This window comes from Lithobates pipiens, unplaced genomic scaffold (genome assembly GCF_037356315.1).
Source record: "Lithobates pipiens isolate NorthernLeopardFrog02 unplaced genomic scaffold, aLitPip1_a1.2 Scaffold_18, whole genome shotgun sequence".
Classification (NCBI taxonomy): Eukaryota; Metazoa; Chordata; class Amphibia; order Anura; family Ranidae; genus Lithobates; species Lithobates pipiens.
In genome coordinates this window covers 44,272,870-44,292,122 of record NW_027507758.1, presented here as the reverse complement: position 1 = coordinate 44,292,122, position 19,253 = coordinate 44,272,870, and the positions used below count along the sequence as shown (strand labels likewise).

General features: G+C 45.6%; 1 protein-coding gene across 1 annotated transcript in view; it reads left to right on the top strand.

Moving 5' to 3' along the window:
- The window catches only part of TTC7A (tetratricopeptide repeat domain 7A), a 544,118-nt gene that overhangs the window by 645 nt on the left and 524,220 nt on the right, over positions 1–19,253 (top strand). The window lies entirely within an intron of this gene.

Sequence of the window (19,253 nt, the reverse complement as noted above, 5' to 3'; positions counted from 1 at the left end):
CAGAGTCCCCCCCATCACATGAGCCCCCCCATCACATCACAATCCCCCCATCACATCAGAGACCCCCTTTACATCAGAGGTCCCCCTCATCACATTAGAGTCTTCCTTCACATCAAAGGTCCCTTCATCACATCAGAGTCCTCCTTCACATCAGAGTCTTCCTTCACATCAGAGTCTTCCTTCACATCAGAGTCTTCCTTCACATCAGAGTCTTCCTTCACATCAGAGTCCTCCTTCACATCAGAGTCTTCCTTCACATCAGAGTCTTCCTTCACATCAGAGTCTTCCTTCACATCAGAGTCTTCCTTCACATCAGAGTCTTCCTTCACATCAGAGGTCCCTTCATCACATCAGAGTCTTCCTTCACATCAGAGTCTTCCTTCACATCAGAGTCTTCCTTCACATCAGAGTCTTCCTTCACATCAGAGTCCTCCTTCACATCAGAGTCTTCCTTCACATCAGAGTCTTCCTTCACATCAGAGTCTTCCTTCACATCAGAGTCTTCCTTCACATCAGAGTCCTCCTTCACATCAGAGGTCCAAAAAGGTGCCCATCAGCGTGGCCTTTAACAAAATATGCCCAGCAGTGTGCAGAATAAAAATATGCCCATTAGTGATCACTGGTTAACATGTGGCCCACATACCTTGAATACAGGAGGGCACAACTGAAATACCAAAGGGGTGGAAGCTGCGAGATATGCAGAGCCGGGAACTGCAAGTAGCAGGGGGGCGGGGCGCGCACGTGACGTCACGCTCCTACTCGCGGCCTGTGAGTGCGAGCTGGTCTTCTCTCAACTCCGAGACCTGCGGTGAGGAGTGGGGGGCGGGCGCACGCACGCAGCATCACTGGTTGATGGAGAAACCCGCGGTCCCGGCAAACGAGTGACGGCTCTTTTAGAAGGACACCCCCCAACCCCAATAAATTTTACCGCCCTTCTGCCCTCCACCCCCAATAAATTGTACCGCCCTTCCGCCCCCCACCCCCAATAAATTGTACCGCCCCTTCCGCCCCCCACCCCCAATAAATTGTACCGCCCCTTCCGCCCCCCACCCCCCACCCCCAATAAATTGTACCGCCCTTCTGCCCTCCACCCCCAATAAATTGTACCGCCCCTTCAGTCCCCCACCCCCAATAAATTGTACCGCCCCTTCAGTCCCCCACCCCCAATAAATTGTACCGCCCCTTCCACCCCCCTCCCCACCTCTGTCTGTCACACAGTCTTGCTGGAAAACCAGCATTTGATCAGCGCTTGTAGCCAATGGCTGCGAGCGCCGATCAGTGTATTCTGCTGGGATGAGGAGTCCCCCTATCAGAATACGATGTGTCAGCGGGAGAGATCCATGGCTTGTGTTGATGTGAGGATCTGTCCGCTTTGAGCTGGTTGAACAAAATTAAAAACGATCTGTTTACACCCAGCTTACCTCTCCTGATACAGCAATTAGCTTTGCTACTTAACCACTTAAGGACCGAGCCGCTTCCTGTTTCCAAGTTAAAAACAGGTTTTTTTTTTGCTAGAAAATGACTCAAAACCCCCAAACATTATACATTTTTTTTCCCCTAACATCCTAGAGAATAAAATGGCGGTCGTTGCAATACTTTCTGTCACACTGTATTTGCGCAGCGGTCTTACAAGTGCACTTTTTTTGGAAAAAATACACTTTTTTTGAGAAAACAGTAAAGTTAGCCCAATTTTTTTTTTTTATATTGTGAAAGATAATGTTACGCTGAGTAAATTGATACCCAACGTGTCATACTTCAAAATTGTGCCCGCTTGTGGAACAGCGACAAACTTTTACCCTTAAAAATCTCCATAGGCGATTTAAAAAAATTCTACAGGTTACATGTTTAGAGTTACAGAGGAGGTCTAGGGCTAGAATTATTGCTCTCACTCTACCGATCGTGGCAATACTTCATATGTGTGGTTTGAACACCGTTTTCATATGCGGGCGCTGCTCATGTATGCGTTCGCTTCTGCATGTGAGCTCGTTGGGACGGGGCGCATTTAAATTTTTTTTTTTTTCTTATTTATTTTCCCTTTTATTTTTTATTTTTACACTGTTCTTTAAAAAAAAAAATGGTGTCACTTTTATTCCTATAACAAGGAATGTAAACATCCCTTGTAATAGAAAAAAGCATGACAGGACCTCTTAAATATGAGATCTGGGGTCAAAAAGATCTCAGATCTCATATTTACACTAAAATGTAATAATAAAAAAAACAAAAACGAATTTTGTCATTTGAAAAAATAAAAAAAAAGTCCCTTTCAGAGCTATGGGCAGAAGTGACGTTTTGATGTCACTTCTGCCCTGCAATGGTATGGAGACTCATCTCCATACCCAGGAAGGAGCAGGATCCGATCGCCTCCGCCGCTGTCGACGGCTCCGGTAAGCTGCGGAGGGCACCAGAGCGTGGCAGGAGGGGGGGGGGGCCCTCTCCCACCGCCAATAAAGGTGATCTTGCGGCAAATCTGCCGCAGAGACCACTATTATCAGAAACCGGACCGCTCACCAAAGAAGAAGATACCAGGGTTATGGTAGCTAGCTGCTGCCATAACAAAGATATTCCTCTTCAAAGTTAAGACGCATATCGGCGTGCGGCGGTCCGGAGGTTGTTAAAGCGCTAGGAAACCACACCTATTTATTTTAATTTTTTTAAACCCTGCAAGGCATAATGTGCTAGTATGCATTGAAGCCTTCCAGCACCACAGGTGCTTCCATCTTCACCCGGTCTTCCCTCTGGGCTTGAGTCCTCCGACCATCTGATTGGGCGGCATTCCGGCATGGACCGCGGTATGGAGCTCTGAAGGGATGGCGTAGGTTTGATCTATCTGTTCCCATTCAAGAGAAGTCAATTGATAGATCGACTTCTGAGGAACGGGCTTGTTGAAAAATGTTCTGCACCATATGGCTGCAGCGCTGATCGGAGTATTCTGACAATCGCTGTATTCAGGTGCCAATATTGAATTTTGACATGTTGGGTATCTACTTACTCGACGCAACATTTATCCTTTATATTTAATCAATAAAAGGGTACTATTTATTTTAGTGTGTTTTTTATTTTTCTGCTACAGGTCATCATTTTAGAGTTAAAGTGTAACTTTACCGTGATTTTGTGACAGCGATTTTGACGCGATTTCAGGGAATGCCTGTGTAAACTTGAGGTCTATGGGCCTCAAAGTCGGACCAAAGTAGTACAGGGACTACTTTGAAGTCGCACAGGTATGAAGGGTCGGTTCATGCTGGTGCAATGCGAGGACCTTGCGAATCCAGTGCGGGTTCCTGCATCGCACCTAAATCGCACAGTGGTTCACACTGAGATTTGCGAAGATTGGTTTGCAGATCACAGTGCGGACTGTGAAGTGGTGCAGGAATCGGATCGTATAGGTGTGAACTCCCATGCCATCCAATTCCAGTGCGGGCCAAAAAAGGGTTCTGCACCATTGCGGTGTGAATGCGATTTCAGCCATACAATTTGTATGGCTGAAATTGCATCGCACAGACATCGCATGGGATCTTCGTGGCAGTGCGGTGCAAATCGCATGCGATGTCTGGCATCACGCTAGTGTGAACTGGGCCTGAATGGTTATCATTGGGAATCATGGGGTACGACTTGTCATGCGACTCTGATGTCAAAAGTTGCAGGAAAAGTTGCACAAGGGTGAAAGGGGCCTAAAGCTGGGTACACACTATACAATTAACCAAAAAGTGCATTCTATGCATCCAAAAATTATAGAAAATATACCAAATCAAATCATTATTATTCAACCAAAAAATAACCAAAAAATTTAATAAAAGCCTCATGCATGCGTCCTGCTTCTTAAAGCGGGAGTAAACCTGCTGAAGTTTTTTTTTTTTTGACCTGCAAAGGAAAAGGCATAATAAGCTAGCATGCACCGCATACTAGCTTATTATGAAATACTTACCTTAGAATGAGGCCCCGACATCTGGCCCGATCCACGCTGAGGGAGCTGACATGTTCCCTCGGCGTGTCTTCCGGGTATCGTGGCTCCGGCGCTGGTAGTTGCCAGAGCCGTAATATCGTCACTCCCGCACATGCGCGCAGGAGATTTCTTTCCGGCAGGGTCTGGCATCTGCTGGACTTTCAGCCGAGAATCACCTGTGCGTATTTCGAGGGTAATATCTCCTAAACCATACAGGTTTAGGAGATATTTTTTTTAAACTTATAAAAATGACTTCACTACCACTTTAATATGCCAAGAATCAACAATGCCAAGAGTTGGTGAAAGCAGGGGTCTGTCATCCGGGGATAATTCTGAAAATCATCTGGATTATTCTCCTGGAGCTCCCGCAGCAAAGGCATATGACATAATTGGTCACGATTAATGAAGCAACCAATTTTTGGTCCAAGAACTCTTCCTCCACCTGTTCCTGGACTGGACTTGGGTCAAAGCAATAACTCCAAGGCCAATAGTAAATAACACGTTATCTCCTCTGATTCTGCTCCTTTGATGTCTGGTTGACGAACGGCCGTTCAGAAACGAATTGAAAGCGCAAAATGAAAAGCTTGAATCAACACTCACCAAACTTCAACTAACATGAAATTAGCAGATGGAGCCCAAAGGGTGGCGCTAAAGAACCACGTAGTACGTCACTACGTTCGTGTTTGTTGGCTGCCAATTCCTTGCCGTTTGTATGCAAGACATAATCCAGGCACACGCCTTCAGACAAAAGTCTGAGGTTTTGTCTGCGGAAAATCCGATCGTGTGTACGAGGCTTTAGTTGCCTTCTTAAAAGCGTTCAATCCGTTCTGATGTGGATCTCTTTTCAGAAGCTGCCTGGGGTGAAGTTAGCCGTATCCTCCCTTACACACTCCTAGCAGAGTTTTGCATAATAACTGGTGTTCTTGGTTTGCATATATTGCAATACATATCCAAGGTGGCCAACTGTGTGAAAGATTCCCTTGTCTGGTCATTGTCTGTTCTACCAGCAAAACGAAAAATACTCGTCCCTAGCGAGCGCGGGACTGAAGTGGGCCTTTAATAGTCGACATGAATACAATCTGGACATGACGCAGGATCATTTCCTTCAGAAGAGCCCTACCTTCTATTATTACAGCTGAAGTCCAAATACCTTTTGCAGTGGGTCCTCCCTTCTCATCCTGCACTGCAAGGGTTAAAGCGCTCCTTAACCACATAAGGACTGGAAGACTTTCCCCCTTAATGACCAGGTCATTTTTTTGTGATTCAGTCATTTTAACGGACAATTGCGCGGTCATGCGATGCTGTACCCAAACAAAATTGATGTCCCTTTTTCCTCATAAATAAGGCTTTCCTTTGACGGTATTTGATCACCTCCTGCAGTTTTTTTTTTTGCGCTATAAACAAAAAAAGAGTGACAATTTTGAGAAAAAAGCATTTTTTTTTATTTTTTTACTTTTTGCTATAAGAAATATCCCAATTTTTAAAAAACAAAAATAAATTATCAGCTTAGGCCGATATGTATTCTTCTACATATTTTTGGGGGAAAAAAATCGCAATAAGCGTATATTGATTGGTTTGTGCAAAAGTTATAGCGTCTACAAAATAGGGGATAGATTTATGGCATTATTTTTTTCTAGTAAGGACACCGATCTGCGATTTTTAGCGGGACTGTGACATTGCGGCGGACAGATCGGATACTTTTGACACTTTTTTTTGGGACCATTGACATTTATTCAGCAATCAGTGCTATACAAATGCACTGATTTCTGTGTAAATGACACTGGCAGTGAAGGGGTTAACACTAGGGGGCGATCAAGGGGTTAAATGTGTTCCCTCGTGGGTGTTTCTAACTGTGGGGGACAGTGTACTGACTGGAGGAGGAGACCGATCGATGTTCCTAATTATTAGGAACAGCAGATCTGTCTTTTCTCTCCTGTCAGAGCGGGGATTTGTGTGTTTTACATACACAAATCCCCGTTCTGGACATTGCGCCCTCCGGCCATGCGCATTTGGGTTGCTCTTTGAGTGACCATTAATGACCGTTAATGATGTCAGTTCACCCAGAGCCTTCGGGATCCCCCAAGATCAGCGTGTTCGGGGGGTGAGACGACACCGTCCTTTATCTGTCCCTCTCAACTATAGACTGTAGTCCTTTGAATATTTGATTTTTGTATTTTTGTTGCCTCTGTTTTTATATTTAGCATTATGACTGCCTGGCCTCGATGGTGTCATCACATCATTGCCCAACGCAGTGCATCTATTCGATTCCATTTGTGGATGCATGTGAAGTGTCTAGACACTCTGTTTGTTTTGTTTGTCCCCAATGTTGTCTTTAGATGGTGATTGGTGGAGGATTTGACAATTTTATGCATATTTTCTTTAGTAGAAGGGTACCTGGTAAATTTGACAAGGTGTGGGGCGGTTGGGTAAATTACAATTCTTCAACTTCAGATTGATCATCTATAGATTAACCACTTGCTTACTGGGCACTTAAACCCCCCTGCTGCCCAGACCAATTTTTAGCTTTCAACGCTGTCACACTTTGAATGACAATTGCGCGGTCATACAACACTGTACCCAAATTCAATTTTTATTTCACACAAATGGAGCTTTCTTTTGGTGGTATTTAATCACCACTTGGGTTTTTATTTTTTGCTAAACGAACAAAAAAGACAAACATTTTTGAAAAAAAAAAAAGAAAACATTTCATAAAATTTTGCTAATGGGTAATTTTTACTCCTTCATTGATATTCGCTTATGAGGCTGCACTAATGGGCACTGATGGGCTGCACAGATTAGGCGACACTGATAGGCACTAATAAGACAGCACTGATGGGTCCTGATGGGTGGCACTGGTGGGTGGCACTGATGGGCACTGGTAGGTGCTATTGATTGGCAGCACTGGTGATGAGGCACTGATTGGTGACATTTATGGGTGGTACTGTGGGCACTGGTAGGTGGCACTGATGGGCACTGGTAGGTGGTATTGATAGGCAGCACTGGTGATGAGGCACTGATTGGTGACATTTATGGGTGGTACTGTAGGCACTGGTATGTGTGCTGGTGGGCACTGGTAGGGGGCACCGGTGGGCACAGAAGCCTCTGCAGAGACTCTCTACGATCGGGACTGATGTCCCTTTCACAGCCATCGATCTGCTTTTTTTTTTCTCCTCACGCTACCAGCGTTAGGAGGTAAAATAGCGGATACCCGGCTCTGTTTGCATCACATGATCAGCTGTCATTGGCTGGCAGCTGATCACGTGGTAAGGGGTCGGGACTCCAATCTGTGGTCAACCGAGTCTCATAGAGGGGGCGCGCAGGCCTCTCAAGCACGAGCAGGGGAGGACGTCTCCTGGCAAATTAGGTCCGCGCTGTAGCCGTCTTTTGGCTATAGCGTGGGAACGGGAGGTGGTTAAAGGTTCCTATGGTAAACCAGATGCTGAGTATCAGTGGGCCACTTGGATCAGTTCCTTGTGGTATTCCTGAGGGGATGTGATTTGACCTTGTAATTTGCTCTTATATGTGCTCTTTATTTAGTGCTTTTTATGAAACTTGTCACAGTTTTGGGTTTGGGATTTACATTGTTCACAGTTGCTGTTGCATTGTAGTGTTTTACGTTGAATGTTTTTGTTTGTAACTTTGTTATGAAAAGTTCAATAAAAAGAATGTCTTCCATTTGTGGGGCCGAAAGCAGAATCACTGTACCAATGCCAATGGATCGCTACGTGTTTCACCAACGACTTCTTCAGGGGATCCTATTGGCACTGGGAGATATATCATAATTAGCACCTAGTTACAAATATTTATGTACATACACGTATCTCATTCAAGAATTAAAAGAAAAAAGGATTGTAGACTTGCACACGAATGGAATGGGCTACAAGACCATCAGCATGAAGCTTGGCGGAAAGGAGACAAATGTTGGCACGATTATTCGCAAATGGAAGAAATACAAAATACCCATCAATCGCCCTCCTTGGTTCTGCAGGTGCGGGGCGCTATTGAGTGCTCTAGGACCCTTTCACACTGAGGCGCCTTACACGTGTTTTAGCGCTAAAAATAGTGCCTCCCCAGTGTGAAAGCCCAAGTACTTTCACACTGCGTTTGCGTTTGCGGGACGGGAAAAAAGTTCTGCAAGCAACATCTTTGGGGCGGTTTGGGAGCGGTGTATACACCGCTCTCAAAACATCCTGCCCATTGGAATTAATGGGCGGTACTGCCGAAGTGCCTGTAAAGTGCTTCGGCAGCGCCGCAAAACGGGCAGTTCTAACCCTTTCTTCGGTAAAAATCACCCGGCTAGCGGCCGAAAAGAGCTGCTAAAACGACAGTAAAGCGGCCCTTTATCGCTAACGCACCCCCGCCCCAGTGTGAAAGTAGCCTAAGTGGTTCATGGAGTCTTCCTGTCAGAATGTAATTGCCGATCCGTACGAGGTATGAGCAGACAGCTTACACAGACAGTCTGCAGGAGCCCTGCATTGCACCCGCGATCTTCTGATTGTGGGTGCAATGCTTTGCAGACGCATATAAAAATAATAATAATACATGCACATTTTTTTACGTGCAAAAAGGATGTGCATTTATTATTATTATTTTTTATAAAGGTGAACTTATCTTCTAATTGTTTTAATACTGCCCCAAATTCGGATTTGCTATGTTGCTTGCACAGTAGCTCTCTGCATTTGTAAGGTAATCATATTGCCTATGGATAGAATTTTTGTTATTTTCCTCATCCTATCCCAGTAGCTCAGTTGTAGTCACTGTGGAAATCTTGAGTAGAATAATGGAGTTTTCCAGCCGTCTTGGAGTGTAAACCTCTCTTAGTCATTTTCTTCTATGTCACGTTATGGTTGTGTGTTTTTTTTTTTCATCCCTGTGAGGAAGCAAAGTTTTTTTTTAGGGAGAAGGAAAAGCAGACGCGCTCAATCACGGGTTTCACATTTCTAGGCTGCAGGCGGACAGGGAACTGGCGTGGAAACATTTTGTGCACATTTCATGTACAGAGCAGTAATAACAGTCTAATGAATGAACACACAGGGCTGTGGGGTAGTGATTCATGGCTCAGGCAGTCATGGGAAAACTCAACGACTTGACCGGCTAAAAGCAAAGAAAACCAGCACTGAGTGTACTGGCATGGAGATCGGGATTTTGAAACACGCCATCTCAGTGGATAGCAATATTTCACGTATGATCAATTCCCCATAATATGGGAACAGGAGTTCGATTATATACTTTGAACTTTGAATGTTGACACAAGAAGTAATCACTTTATGACTCTAAAAGGCCCGCCCTGCTTATTGCCTTGCTGCCAGGTGTGAGATTGTGTGCCTCTCCTTGTGGTTTATTTGTACATGTTAAAGCAGACCATACCAGGATTTAGGCCACGTTCATAGTTGATCCAACACGAAAGGCGCACAACTTTCGTTCCAACTTTGCCCTGTGATTTCAGGTCCGACTTCCATGCGAATTCAATGAACAGGATCCGATTTTGATCCAACTTTGAGAGGATTGCGACTTGTCCTTTGACCAATCAAAACAATTAATTGGCTTCTGGTATGGATGAAACCTCACCCCAAATTTATAAAAAAACAATTTGCCATGAAGCCCCCTCCCAATCCATACCAGGCCATTTTAGTCTGGTATGGATCTTGAGGGGGAACCCTACGCCAAAAAAAAAAAAAGTAATGAGGTCCCCCAAAATCTGGTATGGTCTTGGAGAGACCCTACGGCATTTTTTTTTCTCAATACATTTTGCTTTGCTAACATTCCTCTAAACACAAGTCACATGTCACAAGTGGGATAAGTTGAAGCGGAGTTTCACCCAAAAGTGGAACTTCCACTTTAAGCACTCCTCGCCCCCTTACATGCCACATTTGGGGGGGGGGAGTAGGTACCTAATTTTGACAGGTACTTCCTGTCCCACTACCTCCTTCCATCACTTGGCCACCTAGGTGACTCCTCCTCCTCCCCCTAGGTGGCCCCTCCTTCTCTGCAATTTTCTGGGACATGTCACAGGTCCCAGAAGTTTGCCTGGCCACTAAGAGAGCGCAGCATGGCTCGCGCAATCGAAGTGTGCGCCCGACTGATGCCGCAATTCCTCACAGCCTGGTGCCCATAGTAGTAATGACGGAGCCGCAGAAAGGAGGGGGAGAGTAGCAAGGCCTCGGGCAACCGCATCGCTGGACCGCGGGACAGGTGAGTGTCTGTTTATTAAAAGTCAGCAGCTACACTGATTGGAACTCCGCATTAAGATGCTGAAGTGACTTCAATTCAATTCAGTGGGCTGGAATCTGACCTAAGGCTGGATTCACACCTATGCAATTTTAGTGCTTTTTGCATTTTGCATATTTGCACTACAGTCCATTTAACATGGTTTTCTATGGAACACGTTCTGTAGTGCAAATTCGGCAAAATGCAAAAAGCACTAAAAATGCCTAGGTGTGAATCCAGCCTAAATCGGACCAAAGTAGTGCAGCAACCTTTGCAAAAGTCGGACAGACAAAAGTTGGACCAATTAAGTCGCCTCTCATAGGGAACCATTGATTTAGACTTGTCATGCGATATGTGCTCTGGGTGCTTGTCAGACCAGTGTGAACCGGCCCTAAAGCTGAACTCCAGGACAAGCAGATATTGGGGTTTATTTACTAAAGCTGGAGAGTGCAAAATCAGGCTCACTTCTACATAGAAATTAATAAGCGAGGCGCATGCGTGAAGCTGACTGAGCAGGACATGTCCGCTTAGCGATCGGCACTGACCAGGACCCGATGGCCAGATATTAACAAATTCTATCAGTCCTCAACCCCCCCCAGTGCCTGTCACATATCTGTGACTCCTGGGCGCATTCTGATGGGATGCACAGTGTGAGGAAAATGAAGCTGAAACCACAGAAGTCTCAGGAATCGCTAACTAAAACCGCAGCTAAAATGGCGGCATCAGCATCCCCACCGTATGTTCACATCCACAGCCCCGGTCTCCCTCTCAAAGGGTGAGCCCCTTTCTGACATTGGGGTGACCCCCACAGATATACAGAATGTTACAAATGGCTCTGACTTATTAAATCAATTTGAAAGGATTCTCCATAGAGCCTTACAGAATACCTCAGATAATATCACAGACAAACTGACGAGAGATTTGTGAGGTGGGCCGCCGCACCACTATCCTTGAACTAAGGACGGATGAAATAGATGTCACTACCTCTAACCAGACTGAAGAACCAGAATCCCCCAAAGATGAATATTCTCTACTTCAAAACCGCATTGCAGACTTTGAGAACATGACCAAGAGGTCCAACCTACTGATTCATGGTATCCCTGAGGTAATTGAGTATCTTCAATCAACAGTTACAGCACTTTTCAGGAACTTGCTACATTTATTCCCATAGAAGGCTTAGAAATGGATAGAATATATAGATCCCTGGTCCCCTGCAAGGAGTCTGGACAAGGCTCCTTGTGGGGGACCAGGGATAAAAGCATTGAAACCCCATAAATGTTCTGGTGTAGATGACTTTTCATCTGCTTACGGTATTATAATTGGTTTTCCACAATTTTATCACCACTTACGGTTGAGGCCTTCAACTCTGCTCAATGGACTATCCTTTCGTATTGAATCTCTCACAGCTTCCATCTCCATGATTCCTAAACCAAATACCGATGATGCTTCATGGTCAAATTATAGACCGATATCCATTCTTAACCTAGATATTAAGATATTGGCCAAAATTCTTGCCACCAGACTTAATCCCATAATAGGTACTTTGATCCACAAGGACCAAACTAGATTTATCCCTTTCAGACAAACTGGTGACAATATTCGCCGAGCTACACTACTGGCACATACAGCCCGCTCTCGTCGTATTCCTACCTGTTTCCTCTCGTCAGATATACAAAAATCTTTTGACTCGCTATCTTGGTCTTATCTACATACAATTCTTCAGCGTTGGGGATTTGGAGCGAGTTTCTTGCATTAGATTAATACTTTATATCAAAACCCAAAAGCTTATATATTCTCACGATACAGTTCCAACTTCTTTAATATCGAGAGAGATACCAGACAGGGATGCCCATTACCCCCTCTCCTCTTTGCCCTAGCTATCGAACCCCTAGCACAACTCATTCGATCTAACCCAAACATCAAAGGACTGGAACTCGGGGGCCATCACCACAAATTATGTCTGTTTCCAGATGATGTCCTGATATTTCTTACTTCACCCCTGATATCAGCACCACCTCTCGTGGGCATTCTTTCCAAATTTGGACAATTATCAGGCCTAACAAAAATTTCCACAAATCCACAGCCCTAAACATTTCTTTATCACCTACTCTCCAAACTCAACTTCATGATTCTCTCCCATTTGTCGACTTCACATATTTCTTATCTAGCAATTAATTTTACAGCAAATTCTTACACAACTTACTAAACTCCTAGCTAATTGATCTTCTCTACCGTAGGCATGGATGGGTAGAATAACCGTGATCAAAATGTCTATCCTCCCTAAACTTTTATACCTCTTTAGAGTACTACCTATAACAATCCCTTCACATTTCCTTCATATTTTACAACGAAAAACCAATCAATTCATTTGGGGCTCACTTAAACCCCATTTACCCAAATTAACTTTATTTCCCCCCCCGTATTAAAGGCAGTCCAACTAGCACAATTACCCAAATATCACCCTATTTCTATTGCAAATTTACTATGGTTAACTCCTACACAGCAAAAGAAAATCACAATCTTCATCTTCAACCAAACTAACTAGACTGGACTCAAATTTGGCAAACAACTAAATCAGCTACACCAAATATAGTGGCTCTCAAAACAAATTATAAGGTACCAACTAGATGGTATCTGTTCCTATCCAGAATATACAAATCCCCCCCCCCCCGATATCCCTCTCACTGTTTTCGAGGCTGTACTACCCTGGGTTCACATGTACATATCTGGTGGGAATGTCCCATAGTAAGCTCCTTTTGGTCAGAAATCTTCAAAATTCTTTCTGCTATGTTCAACATAACCCTAACACCCAATCCCTCAGTAGCACTTCTGAACAGAAAACCACAAATCATAACGCACCGCCAATTCAAATTACCTCTTTTTATAACCACGGCAGCTAAACAAACTAGCAAAAGCGTGGAAATCAAACTCACTCTCCATAGAGTCAGTCAAACAAAGAGTTACACAATCTATGATACATACAAGAACTGAAGCTATCCTGCTAGATACATTTTATAATTTTGAATCCTTATGGAGACCTTGGATTAAACATGATTTACCCCCTGGTTTGGACTGTTCACCAATTTTTCCCTGGGAGTTTATAATATCTGCCCGCTACTATGATTACCTTCACCTAATTCTCTAAACCAGTGGTCCCCAACCTTTTTGGCACCGGGGACCGGCAGGATGAAAATTGTGCCAATGCCCAAGTGGCGGGATGGTGATGGTGGTGGTGGTGGTGGTGGGGGCCAATTTGTCAGAAAAAAGCTGGTGTTAGTACTTCAATCATCATAGCACCATGGTTAATATGGTGTCAGGCTCGGTTCACACAGTACGCGGCACGACTTGCAGCGCCGCGACCTGCCGCGACCTCAGCGGCGACTTGCAAAACGACTTCTGTATAGAAGTCAATGCAAGTCGCCCGAAGTCGCCGCAAAAGTAGTACAGGAACCTTTTTTCTAAGTCGGAGCGACTTGAGTCACTCCTATTAGAACGGTTCCGTAGTACAGAACGGGGCGCAAATTGTCAGGCGGCGAAGTCGCCTGGACAAGTCGCCCCTGTGTGAACCGAGCCTCAGGATAATTGTAGCACATTATTTTTATTATTATATTGTAATATAAAATAGTTCAGCTCACCATAATGCAGAATCTGCCATCAGATGCAGCTTGTCACAGCGCCTATGACCAGATTGCCACTTGCCAAATTGCCTGCCACCAGATGCAGATTGCCACATGCCACCAGATGTAGATTGCCACATGCCACCAGATGTAGATTGCCACATGCCACCAGATACAGATTTCCAGTCACATGCCACCAGATGCAGATTGCATCTGGTGGCATGTGACTGTGGCAATCTGCATCTGGTGGCATGTGACTGTAGAAATCTGCATCTGATGGCATGTGGCAAGTGACTGTGGCAATCTGCACCTGGTGGCATGTGACTGTGGCAGATTGCCACAGTCACTTGCCACATGCCATCAGATGCATATTGCCACAGTCACATGCCCCCAGATGCAGATTGCCACCATATGCAGATTTCCACAATCACTTGCCACCAGATGCAGATTGCCACAGTCACTTGCTACATGCCACCAGATGCAGATTGCCACAGTCACTTGCCACCAGATGCAGATTGCCACAGTCACTTGCCACATGCTACCAGATGCAGATTGCATATGCCACTGTTTCCTGCCTCCTAGATGCAAATTATCACTAAGCACAGAGGCAGTGGAGTGGTGGGTTCAGCATAGGAGAGAACAGCGGTGATGCAGGGGGGCGGTGAGAGATAATGTCATCTCTCTGCTCCCCCTGCTTCATCTCCAACAGTGCTGTGTGGGTGGAACAGTGTTGATGCCTGGCGGGCCGTGGGAGATGATGCTATCTCTTTGCTCGCCTGCTTCACCCCCAACAGTATACCGGCCGGCTGTGTTGGCAGAAGAGCAGTGATGCTGGAGGGCGGTGGGAGATAATGTTGTCTCTCTGCTCGCCTAATTCACCCCCAACAGTGTAGCGGCGGGGCTGTGTGGGCAGAAGTGTGGTGTTGGCGGTGAGCTCTCTGCTCACCTGCCGCACCTCAGATTGTGGAGTCTTTGCGGCCCACCTGTAAACAGGCTGTGGCCCGGTGGTTGGAAACCCCTGCTCTAAACCATTGGTCCCCCTGGACATTTCCTTCTCTCTCCCTTCTGTGCCCTATCCCCTCCACTTGGTTTATACATGTTAATTGTCTGATATACTAACTGTAAGCCCTTGTACACACGGTCGGACATTCCAACGGAAAATGTCCGATTGGACCGTGTTGTCGGATAATCCGACTGTGTGTGGACTGTTTCCGTTGGAATATCCGACAGACAAAGTTTTAGAGCTGGGCTATAAAACTTTCCGACAACATGATCCGATCGGATTTCGTCCGATTGTGTGTAGAGAATTCCGATCGGACAAAGTGCCACGCATGCTCAGATCAAATTTCTGGTGAAGTCACGTGGGTGCTAGGGGCTGCTGCGGTGTATGATGTAATCTGCATTTTTTTTTTTTTATACAGCACAGACACAGGAGCACATAGCTTTATATAACAGAGCGGATGGCATGATCCTAGTGCAGATATGAGAGCAACAGGAGGGGAGGATCATGGAGTGGACAAAGCTGACAGGCTGGGAGGGGGGAGGAGGACACAGGAGACACAGGAGAGGACAGAGCAAGGCTGTGGATGATGGAGGCATGTAAACTTACCACAATGTCAGTGCTCAGCAGCCACGATAAATCATGGTCAGTTTAGGAGGGTATTGCCAGGCAGGTATTTCAGGTTATACAAGGGGCCAAATTACAAAGCAAAAGCACTGTTCTGTATAACATGCTTTAACCACTTACCGACTGCTGCACACCGATATACGTCGGCACGATGGCAGCGGTGGGAAAATTGGCATACCAGTACATCCCCTTTAATTGGCAGGGCTAGCGGGCACGTGCGCGCCCGCCGCATACAACGTGGCCATGCCCGTGGGTCCCGCGGGCTCTGTGTCCACTGGTGTCCCGCGATCGTGTCATGGAGCCGCAGAACGGGGATATGTAAACAAGGCATTTCCCCATTCTGCCTAGTGACATGACAGGGATCTACTGCTCCCTCTCATCGAGAGCAGTGATCGCTGTCATATCAGTGGTTGCCCATCCCCCCACTGTTAGAATTACTCCCTAGGACACACTTAACTCCTTGATCATCCCCTAGTGTTTAACCCCTTCCCTGCCAGTGTCATTTACACAGTAATTAGTGACAATGGTCCCAAAATAGTGCCAAAAGTGTCCAATATGTCCACCATAATGTTTAAGTCAGGATAAAAATCGCAGATTTCCGCCATTACTAATAAAAAAATAATAATAATAAAAATGCCATAAAACTACCCCTATTTTGTAGACGCTATAACTTTTGCGCAAACCAATATACGCTTATTGGGATTTTTTTACTAAAAATATGGAGAAGAATACATATCGGAAAGGAAAATCATTTTTTTATATATCTTTGGGGGATATTTATTATAGCAAAAAGTAAAAAAATATTGCTTTTTTTTCAAAATTGTCGCCCTGTTTTTTTCTTTATAGTGCAAAAAATAAAAACCGCAGGGGTGATCAAATACCACCAAAAGAAAGCTCTATTTGTGGGAAAAAAAAGGATGTAAATTTCGTTTTGGTGCCACGTTGCACGAATGCGCAATTGTCAGTTAAATCGTTAAATCGTTAAATTGCCGAATCGCAAAAAGTGCTCTGGTCAGGAAGGGAGGTAAAATCTTCTGGGGCTGAAGCGGTTAGGGAACAGGATCCATTTTTTTTTTTTGTTAAAGCGGAGTTCTGTTAAAAAAATAAAATAAAAGTCAGCAGGTACAAATACTGCAGCTGCTGACTTTTAATAATCGGACACTTACCTGCCTCAGGATCCAGCGATAATGGAGAGCGAAGCCCCGCTCGTCTCCTCCTCCTCTCTGCAGCGCCCAGCTGAGACTTTACAGCCGGGCACCCACTGCACATGTGTGAGCCACACTGTGTGCTGTGACTGGCCGGGCAATCATCTGGGACCTGTGACGTGTGCCAGATGATTGCCAAGAGGGAGGGGGGGGGGGGGGGAGAGGCGATCTCCCTTCCGGTGCCATGGTGCGCCGGGAGGAAGTGGGAGCTGGGACCCAAAAAAATGATATGCCAAATGTGGCATGTCAGGGGGTCACCCTTCTTAAAGCGGAAGTTCAATTTTTGGGTGGACAAGGATGTATTGATGCTGAATCTTGCTGCCAGGAGCTGGCAAAGAAATCCAGCGTAAAAAAATGCGACTGACATGTCATTCTGGTGGCTAGAGTAATAATGTGTTTTAGCCGCTAGAAATAAAATTATGTGCATGCGCGTGCTCGTGTTTACATGTGCAAATATGTAATTGATACTAGTACTCTTCTCTCTGGACACAGCTTTATAAAGTGCAATCTCACAAAATGTGTATCAATGGATCCATATATTTTAAAGTAAAATACCATGTGCAAAATATAGCAAAAAGCTGCATGGGGTGCAGTGGTGTTCTTGAAGTAGAGTGCTATGGACAGTCCTATATACAGTGTTTAAAATAAAGTATTTGGGGACTTGTGATTGGATGGACTGTGTGGCACTTGGGTTCGGGAAGATTGTTGCATTTGTTGCACGTTATGATTTATGAATTCACTGACAGCACTTTTGCACATGTTATTCTTTTTATTGCACTACAATGGGTTTGCTCTTTACAACTGTATGGGAAAGCCGCATCCAATTGGCAATGGTGTGAACTCAGCCTCACACTCTTCAGCTTTGGTAAATAAACCCCATTGTCTAAATCCATTCATCATGTGTATTATTCCCTGAATCTTGGTGGGATTTGTGTATTTCTTCCACATCTGTGCAGTAATCCAGTGTGAGACCTTTCCCCTGTGTAGGATCTTCCTGTAATAAAGACCGCTGACTGCTGCTCTCTCTCCTTGTGCAGGGTATCTGGTCTTGACTCCGCCCCCTCCTGTAGTTTCTGCAGGCAGCCTGTAGTGGGTGGAACTTTAGTGATTAGAGACCAGGCAAGTGTAGGGCTCCTCTTACACTGATGGAGGTGGATTACTTTTCAGGAGGTTTGTGGGCATTCAGGAGATAATACTGCTGCCTCCTGATGCCTGCGTTTTTTAAATTTATTTTTTATTGCTGAACGGCAATTATGCTTTGTGAGACCGTGCTGCAACTGCGAGCCAAGCATTTGGCTCATGGTTGCGGAGTGGCCCCATTCACTTACCTGGGAGAGTTGACGGGTGCTGCCACCTGTCAAATTTGGCATTAAAGTGTTACTAATCCCAGGACCCTGCATTCACTATATCTGGTCTCCCACAGTACACAGAACATGGAATTGCAATTAGTTTAGTAAATATAAAAAGCCAGATAGCCCCCCCTCTTACATCAGGGTCCCCAGAGAGCCCTCCCTCTTACATCAGGGTCCCCAGAGAGCCCCCCTTCTTACATCAGGGTCCCCAGAGAGCCCCCCTCTTACATCAGGGTCTCCAGAGAGCCCCCCTCTTACATCAGGGTCTCCAGAGAGCCCCCCTCTTACATCAGGGTCTCCAGAGAGCCCCCCTCTTACATCAGGGTCCCCAGAGAGCCCCCCTCTTACATCAGGGTCCCCAGAGAGCCCCTCCTTTACTTTATGGTCCCCTGAGACCACCCCCCTTACTTCAGTGTCCCCAAAGAGCCCCCCTTACATCAGGGGAGGTGGGAGGCAGCGATCGTCATCTCTGTTGTGTTCACGGGTGGCGGGATCTCCCTGGGTCTTGTAGTTCTCTCTCCGAATGTATCCACTGGAGAGGGGAGGGGCCTCTGACCTGGGCGTGTATCATTAAGAGTGTAGGAGCAGAGCGACTTACTGAACAGTGAAGCCGCTACACTCCTGGGTCAGAGGCCCCTCCCCTCTCCAGTGGATACATTCGGAGAGAGAACTACAAGCCCCAGGGAGATCCCGCGGCTCGTGGTCACGGGTACCATAGAGCCGCCGATTGCTGCCTCCCACTCCCCCCCATCCCCCGCATGTTAAACAGACAGCCAGGGGTGCAGGGGGAGGTGCCGGTCTTGGGGCTCCCCCACAGCAACAGAAGGGCAGGGCCCAGTCACAAGTGTCACTGCAGGGACCCCTATAGTTCCGCCACTGAGTATATTATATTTACTTGTTTTAAAAATATATATATATATTTTTACATGCTTCCTGGTTTCTGGCCTAGGCTTTAATTTATTACAGTATATATTTCAAATGCATTTTCAGCTGTTAGCCTGGAGTTCAGTTTAAAAAAAAAATGCTGACGTTGCATATATCACTTTTAGCTTTTTCCATTGAACTACTTGGGATGCTGGGTCACTCCTTCCCCAGTTTCTGTGTCAGACGTCTTCAGTTCTGGGTAGATTGCCAAGTTCTTTGTTCTGTGACTCGATGGGCTCCGACTTCCTTAAAAAACCTAATAAGCACTGTTCCTTATTTCTCGATTGCATCTCTAGACTTTAAATATGCAGCTGCTGTTCACCTCCAGTTGCTCGTGTCCTCAGCATTAGGCTGCCCATAGACAGAAGCATGAAGGGTGCG